This window comes from Arachis ipaensis, chromosome B08 (genome assembly GCF_000816755.2).
Source record: "Arachis ipaensis cultivar K30076 chromosome B08, Araip1.1, whole genome shotgun sequence".
In the NCBI taxonomy this organism is placed as follows: Eukaryota; Viridiplantae; Streptophyta; class Magnoliopsida; order Fabales; family Fabaceae; genus Arachis; species Arachis ipaensis.
The window spans coordinates 113,828,550-113,841,645 of record NC_029792.2 but is presented as its reverse complement, the minus strand read 5'-3'; the positions used below and the strand labels follow the sequence as shown (position 1 = coordinate 113,841,645).

At 32.8% G+C, this 13,096-nt stretch overlaps 1 long non-coding RNA gene across 1 annotated transcript; it reads right to left on the bottom strand.

Annotated features, from left to right (window-relative positions):
• On the bottom strand, window positions 8,725-11,229 carry LOC110266035. Its single transcript, XR_002352902.1, has 2 exons — window positions 10,893-11,229; window positions 8,725-8,976 (listed from the first exon to the last, which is right to left on the bottom strand). It is a non-coding gene; the product is annotated as an uncharacterized LOC110266035 (long non-coding RNA).

The window sequence follows — 13,096 nt, the reverse complement described above, 5'->3', positions numbered from 1 at the left end:
TACCGTGTTTCATCCACATCTTTGCCATTTTCATCCTTTTCAAGTTTAGTATTTGGATGCATAGGTGTTTCCATTGGTTTGGAATTTTCAAGGCCAACTTTCTTAATTAACTCTTTAGCATATTTACCTTGGTGAATAAAAATACCACTAGGAGTTTGTTTAATTTGGAGACCAAGAAAGAAAGTTAATTCTCCCATTAAACTCATTTCAAACTCACTAGTCATAAGTTTTCCAAACTCTTCACACAAGGTTTCATTGGCCGAACCAAACACTATGTCATCCACATAAACTTGAACAAGAAGAATATCATCATTAGATTCTTTGATAAATAAAGTAGTATCGATGGTACCCATTTGAAAATGATTTTCCAACAAGAAGGCACTAAGCCTTTCATACCAAGCTCTTGGAGCTTGCCTAAGCCCATAAAGAGCTTTTGAAAGTTTAAAAACATAATTTGGAAATTCTTTATTTTCGAAACCGGGGGGTTGTGCCACAAATACTTCTCGATCTATAAAGCCATTAAGGAAAGCATATTTAACATCCATTTGGAACATTCTAAAACCTTTATGGGCAGCATAGGCAAGAAGCAACCTAATTGCTTCCATTCTTGCTACCGGGGCAAAAGACTCATCAAAATCAATATCTTCCTCTTGATCATAACCTTGGGCCACTAATCTAGCCTTGTTACGAACAACACTACTGTTCCAGGGGTTACCTGAAACTGTAGGTCGATCTCGGATGAGATCTTCTTTACTGGTTGGAGATGACGTGTCCGGCTGGCTGGTGGCGGCCAGAGCTGTTGTGCCGACTCGTTGGACTGGCTGCACTTCTGATCCTTGGTCACCGGAGGGTGGGGGGGTACCTGCAAGAGACTCCAATGCTTAAGTTAGCATGGGTATTAAACATATTTTTTGTAGAATCAGAGTATGAGTTATACCTGGGTGCTCTAGTATATTTATAGTAGTGTGGGCTGACCTTTCCGATAAGATAAGTTAGTTATCTTATCTTATCTTTTCTTTTCTTTGGGTGGGGTCAGCTTATCTTCAAGGGAACCGCCCTTACCTCTTTAGGCTTGGACTGCCTTTGGATTTGGGTCGTGTTCCTCTATTTGGTCCCTTTATTGGGCTTTCCTGTCGATTTGGCCGACCTCTTTGAGAAGAGGTCGGGTAGCCTGACCTGAAGAGGTCGGTTGCTTTGTCCCCAATCATCCCAAGTCGGATAGCTCGACCCAGGGTGTGAACAACTACCATCCTCACCCAATTTATTTTTAAAGATCCACTTTGTACCGGTTACCTTCTTACCATTAGGATTGGGTACAAGTGTCCAAACCTCATTCTTTTCAAATTGAGCAAGCTCCTCTTCCATGGCTTTAATCCATGAAGGATCTTCAAGGGCTTGCTTTATATTGAGAGGCTCTAATTGGGACAAGAAAGCCACATTGCTTTGATCAACTTGCTTCTTGCTAGAGGATCTAGTGGTCACGCCTTGGGAAGGATCACCAATGATAAAATCATGGGGGTAACCCTTCAGAAACTTCCATTCTCTTGGCCTTTGAGGTAAGGATATGCCTTGATAAGGTTCAACATTCTGATCTGTTCCGGGTTCTCTTACTAGTTAAGGAGACAAAACTAAAATGTCTCTTCCATCCTGATGAGACATTTCTGGACGGACAGGTTCTTCACTTGGAACAGTTTTGGGATTTTCTTCACTGACTTCCTAATTGACCATATCTTCACAACCTGCATCATCTTCTACTACAATACTGAGAATTGAATTAGTATCAAAAAAGGACACGTGTATGGATTCTTCTATGGTTCTATGTTCCTTGAGGTAAATTCTATATGCTTTGCTAGTGGTGGAGTATCCAACAAACATTCCCTCATAGGATTTTGGATCAAAATTTTCCAAGATTTTATTTATTGTTAAGCACAAAGCATTTGCATCCAAAAATGTAGAAATACTTAAGATTAGGAGGGGTTCCTTTCCATAGCTCATAAGGAGTTTTCTTTAACCCTTTTTTAATGATAGTCCTATTCAAAATATAACAAGATGTATTTACAGCTTCAGCCCATAGAAATTTTGGAACCTCATTTTCACAAAACATAACCCTAGTCATTTCTTGAAGGCTTCTATTCCTTCTTTCAACTATCCCATTTTGTTGAGGAGTTTTAGGACATAAAAAATTATGAGCAATTCCAAAATCATCACAGAATTTTTTAAAATCTTGATTTTTAAATTCTTTTCCGTGATCACTTCTCAAGTGGGCAATTTTCAAATCTTTTTCATTTTGAATTCTTTTACAAAGACTTGAAAAAGCATGGAAAGCATCATTCTTATGAGCTAGGAAGAGTATCCAACCGAATCTAGAGTAGTCATCTACCACTACCAAACCATAATGTTTACCTCATAAACTTTGAATTCTAGTTGGACCAAAAAGATCAATATGCAACATTTCCAATGGCCTTTTGGTAGAAATTCCATCTTTTGGTTTAAAAAATGATTTTACTTGTTTTCCTAATTGACAAGCATCACAAATAATATCCTTATCAAATTTAATGTTAGGAATTTCTCTTACTAAATTTTTCTTAACAAGCTTAGAAATTTGGTACATGCTTGCATGACCTAATTTCTTATGCCAAAGCCATTTTTCAGATTCAAGTGATGTAAAGCATGTCACCTTTTGATCTTTTAAATCCTCAAGAGTCAATCCATACACATTATTACATCTTTTGGCTTCAAATAAAATTTCACCAGATTTTTTACACATAACTAAGCAATCCAATTTTCTAAAAATAACTTCATAACCAAGATCACATAATTGGCTAATGCTTAGTAAATTGTGTTTCAAGCCATCAACAAGTAAAACATCATTTATGAAAGAAGAGAAACTTTTACCAACTTTTCCAATGGCCACTATTTTTTCTTTTTCATTATCACCGAAAGTGACAAACTCTCCATCATATTCATCAAGTTTAATGAAGAAGGTTGCCTTTCCGATCATATGCCTAGAGCATCCACTATCCATATACCACATATTGTCCTTTCGCTTGGGTGCTAGGCAAACCTATAAAATAAGCTCAAGTGACCTTAGGTATCCAAATCTTTTTGGATCCTTTGATGTCAAACCATCTTCTTTGTCCCAAGCCATTATAGTCACAAACAATTTTATAAACTTTATTTCCAATCATTCTTTCATCAAAGAAACACTGAATAAGAAAGTGTCTATTCGGGTTGCATAGTCTACAAAATCTATGAGTTGCTGTTTTCACAAACCTTGTTGGGTTTTGAACCTTTCATCATTTGAGGATGAAGTCATGTTTGTAAAATTAGGTTTTTCAACAAATTTTGCAGTTTTATGAAAATCCAACCCAACTTTATCATAAAGAGGTTTTTGACTAGCTAAGAGTTGATTTAAATTTTCTGAACTTTGAGCAAAGGTGGCTAAGTCTTCTTTGATTCGTTTTACCTCTTTGAGCATCTTCTCATTTTTTTCAACACAATCTAAATATGCAACCACAGAATGCTGTTTTTCACCACCTTTTATTTCAGCTTTCAACCGCTTGTTTTCTTCCACAAGATCAACAGCGGTTTCAGCTTCTCTCAATTTTTCTTTAAGAAAACCATTTTCAGCTTTAAGAATTTCAATTTGAGACTCAAGATTTTGGTTTTTATTTAAGAAGCATCTAATCTTTTCAGAGAGGTGATCTATCATGAGATGAAGGTTTTCAGTGTCAAGGTTATGAAAAACTACATGTTTTATGTGATCTGCCATAAGGCAAGTTTGAGACTTGGTTTCTGTTTTCTCATCTTCATCTGAATCGTTTTTCAAGTCTTTTCAAGAGTCCATCAGTCCTTTCCTTTTTCCCTTCTTTGGCTTATTATCCTTCTTCAGTTTAGGGCAATCGGATTTGAAGTGGCCAACCTCGTTGCAGTTATAGCAGATCACTTTACTGAGATCCTTCTTTGCTTTCCTTGAGCTGCTTCCTCGGTTTCTTTCCTTCAGCTTCACAATTTTCCTGAATTTCTTAGCAAATAAAACAAAATTATTTTCAGATGAGTTATCACTGGATTCATCATCCAGAGGTTTAGTAGCAGATTTGAGAGCTATTCCTTTCCTTTTTGAATCTTTTTTCAAACATGTGTTTTTAAAAGCAAGTAAATTTTCTCTCAAATCATCATAGGTCATAGAATCAAGACCACTACTCTCAACTATAACTATTGCGTTTGTTTCCCACTCTTTTGTGAGACACCTCAAAATTCGCCTCATAAGCACAGATTCAGAATATGTGATTCCCATAGCATCCAAGCCAGTGATGATGACGTTGAATCTTTCGAACAACTCATCAATTGATTCTCCTTCCTTCATTGAGAATATTTCATACTCCCTGTTAGCATGTCAATTTTGATCTTCTTTACTAGGGTTATGCCTTCATGAGTGATTTGTAGTTTGTCCCAGATTTTCTTTGCTGTTGTGCATCTTGATACTCGTCGGTATTCCTCGAAACTGATTGCATAGTTAAGCAAGTTGATAGCTTTGGCGTTGAGCTCCACCTTTTTTCTGTCTTCTTCAGTCCAGCTGGCTTCACCCTTGAGAGAGACCACACCATCAGCTCCTGTGGTGGTTGGGAATTGAGGACCTTCTAGGATTATTTTCCAGAGTTTGTAATCTACCGATTGGACAAAAATCTTTATTCTTTCCTTCCAATAAGTGTAGTTCTTTCCATTAAAGAGAGAAGGTCTGTTGCTTGACTGTCCTTCTGTCAGAGTGTAGGCCACCAGGTTTGAGCCACTGTTTTCTGCCATCAGGATCTTTTCTCCAAGCTACAAAGCTTGATCTCTTTAAGACCAAGCTTTGATACCAATTAATGGTAATCAGTGGCTAAGAGAAGGGGAGTTGAATCTTAGCCCCTTTTTTGCTGAGTAATACTTGCTGTCTTTCAAACTAGCTTCAGGAGATTTTTCTGCGTTTTGTCTCATAACCAAACACGAGACATTTTCTTTTTGTCTCGTACCCAGTCAGGAGATATTTTTCAATTTTGTCTCCTTAGCAATAGAAACTGAAATGGAGTAGAAGAGAAAGAGAGAATCACACCAAGAAGTATCCTGGTTCAGCTGCTAAGTGCAATGCAGCCTACGTCCAGAATCCATCACAATCAATGATATAATTTCACTATAATCAAACAGATTATAGACACCAATTCTCCCTAGGAACTACCCTTCCTATCCAGGACAAGTCTAGAATCTATCCCCAATCCTGAACTTGACTTGGTCATCTACCAAGCTTTCAACTGCTAAGTGCTAACCCAACTTGCAAAGGAATTCCCACAGAATCATGATACACACACACATAGATGTACAAAGGAACTTTAAGACATCTATGGCTTTTTCTTTAATTTTATATGCTCTGCCTTTTTTCTCTCACTGGCTTTTTCTTACAAACCTCACTCTATTTGTCTTTTTCACCATGAGACTCAAACAGACAAAACTAAAGAAAATACAAAATGAAACACATTGAAGAAGAAGAACTTCTGTTAGCTTGGGTAGCTATGAGAACTCTGTGCTTTCTCTCCTTGTCTCAAGCCTTGGCTGTTCTCCCTTATTATAGAAGAGGAAGCCTCTAAGGTTGAAACAGTTCAACCGAGCCAACTTCTTCTTCTTCAACACCAAAATTGGTTCGGACAGAGAGAAGAGAGAGGGAACCAAAAGCTAAAACCAACATGCAATTACCTCTCTCTTATCCCTTTTCTTCAAGCTTCATCAATCTGAGCCTTCCATCTTGACTTGGGTCCCAAGAAGGATTTTTGATCCTTAATGAATACTTGATCCTTGACAGCTTCTTCTGCTCCACTTCTGCTTTCTCCTCCACGTAGCTACAGTAGCTACCTTTTGTGATGGATGAACAAAAAGTAGAGACGAGCCATACCCCAGGGATCTTCTTCTCTGACCGAAATGGATTGCTTCCATTTCTAGGTATAGAAAACTTGAGACTTCCTCACCACATCTTACCTTTTGTGGTAAGGATCTCAGCTACACCATACTGTAGATCTTCTTTTTGCAAGGGCCATCATCACCTTGGCCTCTTACTTGTTCAGAAGTTCTTAGCTTCTACCTCTGATAGCTTGCATCTTCAAGCTTCTTCCCTGTCAGTGAAGTGACCGAAACTAGAGAGAGAAGAGAGAGAAGAGTGAAAATCTTTCAATATAATTGAGGAATGAAATTACAAGAAATTAATTTCCCACTCCTCATGCTTAGTAACGTGTAACTCATTAAAAGCAATCAAATCAATTTCAACTTTCTCTTTCATGTTACCAATGCACTTAAATCTATTTAATTATCTTTGAATTCTATTCTAAAGTGGGAGTAGATAACCGCGGGAAGCATGCACTATTTTCTTTCTCTTTTCTTTTAATTTCGAACCAACACTTTGTTGGATCAAAAAGGAATTTGTTTTGGGCTTCCCATTAATTCCTTGGCCCAATAAGCATTTGCTTATGCAACAAAGATAATTCAGCCACTTTTCTTAGAATTTATTTTTGCTAAGGCTGAACCTCATCCTTATATTGGGCTTAGATTTTCTTGTGACCCAATATCAAAATCTGCACATTTCAACAAAATTGTTAAACCACCAATTGGTAATTAAGTTGATAATAACTAAAAATTAAATTAAGAATTTTGTAAATGATATTTTTAACAATGTTTGATCATCACAATAATTTTAATTTTTTCAAACTCAACATGAGTAAATTTATCAATTGAATAAATTAATTTAAGAATTTGATATTTTTTTAAAATTCAATTATGATAAAATTTAAAAATATCTGTGTTAACTTGATAGTTACTTTTGCAATAACTAAAAAATGATATGTGTATAAATATAATATCTAATAAACATAAATTTAATTTTTAGATGTTATGTATATAACTAGCAGAAGACCCGTACAACGCACCAGCAAAAATTTCTATTGCTTAAGATTTATCTCCTTAATCTACAATTCACAAAACATAAAACAAAGAAAATACCACATTACATAAGACAAAGAAGTTTTTCTTTTTTTTTTCTTTTATATTTATATTATTTGTTAATTTTACGATGGATATGGTATTTATATATTTGTAAGATTCATGTGGAAAAACATCGGAAGTGGTCAGTGTGACCAGCTGCGTCCACTGTAGAATTTACAATTAAATATCACACATCTTTCTTTTTCTCCCAAAAAAAATTGTCCATGTCTTAAATTTCTTGGTTAAATAAATATTGAAATGAGTAATTTTAGGTAGACTACTTTAATATGTAATAAGTTTTTATTATAAAATTTATATAATTCTCATTCTTAGATAAATTAATTCTTTCGTTCTTCTAACAAAATTTTTAATATATACGTTAAAAATTAAATCTTTCATAAATTAAATAAAGTTGAAACTAATAATTTTCAAACAATAATTAGTTAACAATTTTTTTTTTTATTTGTAGTTACAACTCAAATTTTCAATTATAATCTTGGTAGCTAATTATTATTTAAAAGAACTATTTTACCAACAAAATCATAAATTTATTATAAAATGCTTAACTCTACAAAAATATTATTATACTATATACTAATTCTATTTATGTTCCACTTACTCTGTTTTAATTTTTTGAAATTCTCTAAAAGAACAAAAATTTATCCAAACAAAAATGTTTAATTTATATTGTTCATATTAAATTGGTTAAATTACTTTTTTTTCAAATAAATTTGAAATTTATTCGAAAAACAAATTAAATTATATTAAATACTACAAAAAAAAATATTTATCGGAGTGAAAAAAAAGGTGAACTTCAACCAATTCTGATCAATGTTACATTAATCTAATTAATACACAAATTGAAGTATTATATATTTAATAAAAGAATTTAAGATAAAAAATTAATTATTTTAACCAAATAAGTATCGAAGAATAATTAAAAATTTTTTATAATACTTAAGTAAAATTCATTCATAAATATTAATGTATTGTCAAATGATTATTAGATTTTTGAGAATTTTTCTGAGTTTTTATTACACAGCCATATAATAAAATTCGTTCTTTTATTTGCGCATTAACACAATCAATGAGTCAATATGAAAAGATAATTATTTTTATTGATTTAACATTACATAACTGAATAGACGTGTAAAATTACTTTATACTAAAAGAGAATCTCACTTTATCACAAATTTTGTCCAATTTTTTCTCTTTAAAAGAGAACCACACTTTTTCACCTATTTTGAAGAACTTTTAGAATTTTTAACCCCAAAATAAAAAGTCCAAAGAATACACCAAAACCCAGAATAGAATGACAAAGAATGAATTTGGGTATTAATGTGAAATTGACAACTTTAACTTATTGCATGTGAGGAAGGAAACTAACTAAAGAAAGATAAAATACTAAATACAAAATTAAAAGAGAATGAGAAGTTAAGTAAGTGAAGGCCATGGCCTCGTAACTTTCAGGTTCAATACATTCTAATTAGAAATCAATGGCTTTATATGTATGGACAAAAAATGTTCATGAATTTCTACATACATTTGACATAAATGTAATAATGAGAATGAGTAATAGTAATATAGAAGTATTTATATGCATATATATGTGTATGTATTATTTTAATTTATGGTCCCCCACCATCCAACTAATTAAAAATGGTCAGTGTCTCAAACATATTAATTTCTTCTTCTCATGCACCACTCAAGCTTAAAATTAAATCTAAATAAGATGATTCTATCTATTTTTTTTGTCACCATATGCATTCAACCATAAGTCACAAGCTGAATATAACACAATTTAAAATTACAAATTTATTTTAACAATCCAAACACATTGTAAGTCAATACATGCATATATACATGCATTATTAATGTAGTGCTATGCTGCTTACTGCTGTCATAGTCTGGTAGGTGGTGATATTCCCTTCCAAAATACATATTTCCTGTTCTACTTCATATTCAAGAATCTCTCTAAAAAATTTCAACATAGCTTAAATGTGAGATTAGACCATATATATATATCAGAAACTCTAAGGGAAGCATTCTTTAGTAAATTTGTCCCTTTGTCTTGGATCAATGTTCTTGTAGAGAAAAAAGCATAAAATAGTTTATATCAACATTTCAAACATTGTCATATTCTAGAGAGAGGCACAAGTTAAACGAAAATTCAGCATAAAGAACAAAAATGATTTTAAGAACTTTTAATGAGACTAAATAAGTGTTATTCAACTTAAGTGACCATTCCAAACGAATAAAACTTTTTAAAACTGGTTTTACCATACAAAACAAAAAAAATAAAAAAGAACAAAATGAAAATAGAGAACAAAGGACAAAGAACAAAATGAATGTCAGTCCTCTATAAATCAGTTGTGATAAGATATTGTTCAACTTCATATATTATGTGACAATAAATAAAATATAAAGTTATAAACAACATAGTCCAGAACATAAACCTTAGTTAGCAATTGGGATTTTTATAAGACTTGTTATATTCAACTACTTTTAAGAAAGTGCACACAAATTGATTAAATTAAAACTACACTTGTTAACTTATTTTAAAAAACTTAGCATTTTCAAACTCAAGATCAAAGATCCAAAGAATACACCCAAACTTATAACAAAGAACAAAAAGAACTTTGAAACCTTTTAATGACAAAATATAGAAAATTGAAATTTGAAAGCATGTCACTTCAATAAATAGACAACATCCAATTCAAGTGACGAATTGAAGCAACTAAATTTTTGTTAATAAACAATAAGCAAATCCTCTAGTACACTTCTTTAATTGTTATGCAAATTAGAAAATAAAATCTTTCAAAATATTACTATTTTTTCATAAAGAGAAGAACCAAATGAGAGTAACTTATGCAAGAAGCGTCTCATAGTCATAAAAAGATAAAAGGATATAACTTCTAAATATTCAGCACTTGGTTCTATACAAACATACCTCATCATATATAATGCCTCATCAGAAAAAGTTATTGTCTTCCTCAAGCATATGATGTAAGTCACAAATGGTGTGCCAAATAGATAACAACTAAGTGCATATAAAAGGCATATAGCTCAAAAATATTTTTTGTAAACTTACAAAGGCATGTAGCTGAAAATCAAGAATATCAAAGGCAATAATACAATCTAAAATAAAAAAAACACAAGCAAAACAAAATTTGAAGCCAAGACTACCAAGTACAATTCAAGTGCAATTCAAAGAAATAACACATTTTGTCTAAGCACAATTCATGCAGTGTACAATTATATAATAGGAACATATAACTTATCATAGCTCCATCACTATTAACATTATAGCTCCACCTTTTCTTAATCATGTAATCTGAATGTTAAAATTTAAAATTATAGTTCGATTCTTTTACCAAAACTTGAGATTGATTTCTATTTCTGATTTATAAATATATTTTGTAAAGATCTATAGCATTAAATTTAACTTTCAAATTATTCACATAGACATTCTATCAAGCAGTATACATGCATTAGTTTACACAGATAAGACTATACATACTAAACAACTAAGAAAAACTTCAAATCAATAACTACAAAAAAATCCTTTGAATTCATAAAACTATGAAATACGATTTCCCACATTTCCTGGGATCAAATTTGCAATATGAAACTCAGAAATAACAAATTCCAAAAACATTTAAACTAACTGAAGTGAAAACCCTAAGACACCTGCTCCAAAAGAATTTCGAATCAAACACAGCAATAGCTAATAGAATCATCATTGTCAACAGTAACCCTAAGAAGTATTTATCCTAATCCATCATTCACTTTCACATCAAAAAACAAATCTTAGTTAATATACACAGACACGGTACAGAAGTAGGTAGATTTAGGAATTTCAGAAGCAACTATAAATTTAAATAGAGTACCTATGAAATAGGCAACAATATCGTGTCATTAGAAGGTATGGACCAAACTTCTTGTCTTCGGTGATCAGTAACCCTGAACAATTATCAAATTAATGTAAATCCTACTGCCTAATCTGATAGAAGATCTTCACCTCTGTCATCACCAGATTGGAAGAGAAGTTCTTCATTGCCGCCATGATCAGAACCGAGTGAACGCTACAGCAGGGAACTTATAGAGCACAGAGGTGAAAATCATAGGGTGAAATCGTTCCACGACATCCACCTTCTTCCATATAGACCATAGCCTTTCTCGGTCTATGCGAGAGTTGTTGAGAGACATGAAATGCATTTCCTGAGAAAAAGAACGCGAACAATAGGGTGTTCAAAACCGATCCAATTCGAACAAAACCGATCAACCGAACCAAAAAATCGATAACCAAAAAAATCAAAAACTAAAAAAACCGAAAAAATGAAATTTTGCAATTTTTTGTTCGGTTCGGTTTGGTTTTTGGTTCTAACACTAAAAACCTGAACCAAACTGGTAAATACATATAACTATATAAGTTAGTCTTACCCCCACTCAACCTAAACCAACCCTAAAACACTTTATAGATACACTACTCTCTCTCTCACTCAGTCACTCACGCCGTAGAAACCAGAAAGCCAGAAACTCCTCTCTCACTCACACAGTCTCAGATTCCACTCCATTCTCCTCTCTCAATCCTAGTCCTCTCTGCCGCCGTCCGTTGAAGCCTCACGCCGTCCAGCAGCAACGTATGCTTCGTTGTAGTAAGTCAGCCTCCATCCATTCTCACTTCTCAGTGCCGTCGTGCTCTATCGCGGTTTGCCAGTTGTCCAGTCGTACAACATCCAGCCTCTCCGCCACCGTCCAGTCTCTCCGCCTCCATCGCTGCATCTTTCCTTCTCTTAGGGTTTTTTTATTTTTTCTTAATTCTGTTTTTAAATCCTTTTTATTTGTTATAATTTATTGTCATAATTCTATTTTTAATCTATCATTTGTTACTTGCTGATTTTTGTTAGGATTATTTGCTGATGGCTCTGATTGTTTAATTTCATGGTTTTTCTTTTTGTTGATTTTAATCTGATTATTTGTTAGGATTATTTGTTGATAGCTCTGATTGTTTAATTTCATTATTTTTGTTCTTGTTGATTTTAATCTGATTATTAGTTACGTGTAGTTTTTGTTGTAATTTTTATTCTTACCTCTGTTTTTATATAGCCAATTCTAACTGCTTAATTCTCTACTTTTTGTTCATTTTTTGTTCTATTCGGTTTTCTATGTATTCGTAAATGGGGTTCTTTTAATTTGGTTGTTTTATCCTTTTGGTGGGTTGAATTTTTAAGCTTCTATTGGCGACACGAAGATGAAGGGGTTGTGATCCTTAGAGTAATGGAAAATTGGGAATATATGATATACATAATTTGGAGGATTGGGCAAAAGAAACATATAATGGTGCAGATCCATACTTACACAACGCCAATCTTTCCTTTGATTTGTTGAACTTTGAACTATCTTAGTTATTCTATTGTATTATTGCAGACTATTTTTAGCTAGTTTGCTCCACTCTCAGCCCTCAATCTTGCTCATTTTCATGATTAATTGAACTTGATTTTTACTAAATAAGTTCCACTAATTTGTCATGAATGACACAGCCTTCATAGCAATTTTACTATTTTTTTATACTTCGGTCTTGGCTCTAACAGTTCTTGCAATTTTTAAACTTTTTTTTCTAAAATTAATTGAAAAACCGAACAAACTGAACCAAACCAAACCGATTTCAATTGGTTTGGTTTGGTTCGGATGGTCTCGATAAAAAACCGAATCAAACCGAACCGCAGTTTAATTAATTAATTGAATCGGATGACTTTTCTCTATAAAACCAAACCAAACCGCACCACGAACACCCATAACGAACATCACTTGAAATAAGAAGGGGAGTGAAAAGGGGTTTATAGGATATGGGGTAAGAAAGTGGAAAATAGGAAGGGCATAAAAAGTGAGTGAGGGTTAGGGATAACCTTTTTATCGGAAAAAGAATCCAATTGAGATTTTTCTATCACATCAATATTTTTTTACTCAATCAAAAATAAAATAATATACAAAAATAAAATAGAATAGTCAATATTATATTAATTATAATAATTAAAATAGATCTAAAAATATTAAATTTAAAAGCCATTATTATTAATTAAGTTGAAGAAAA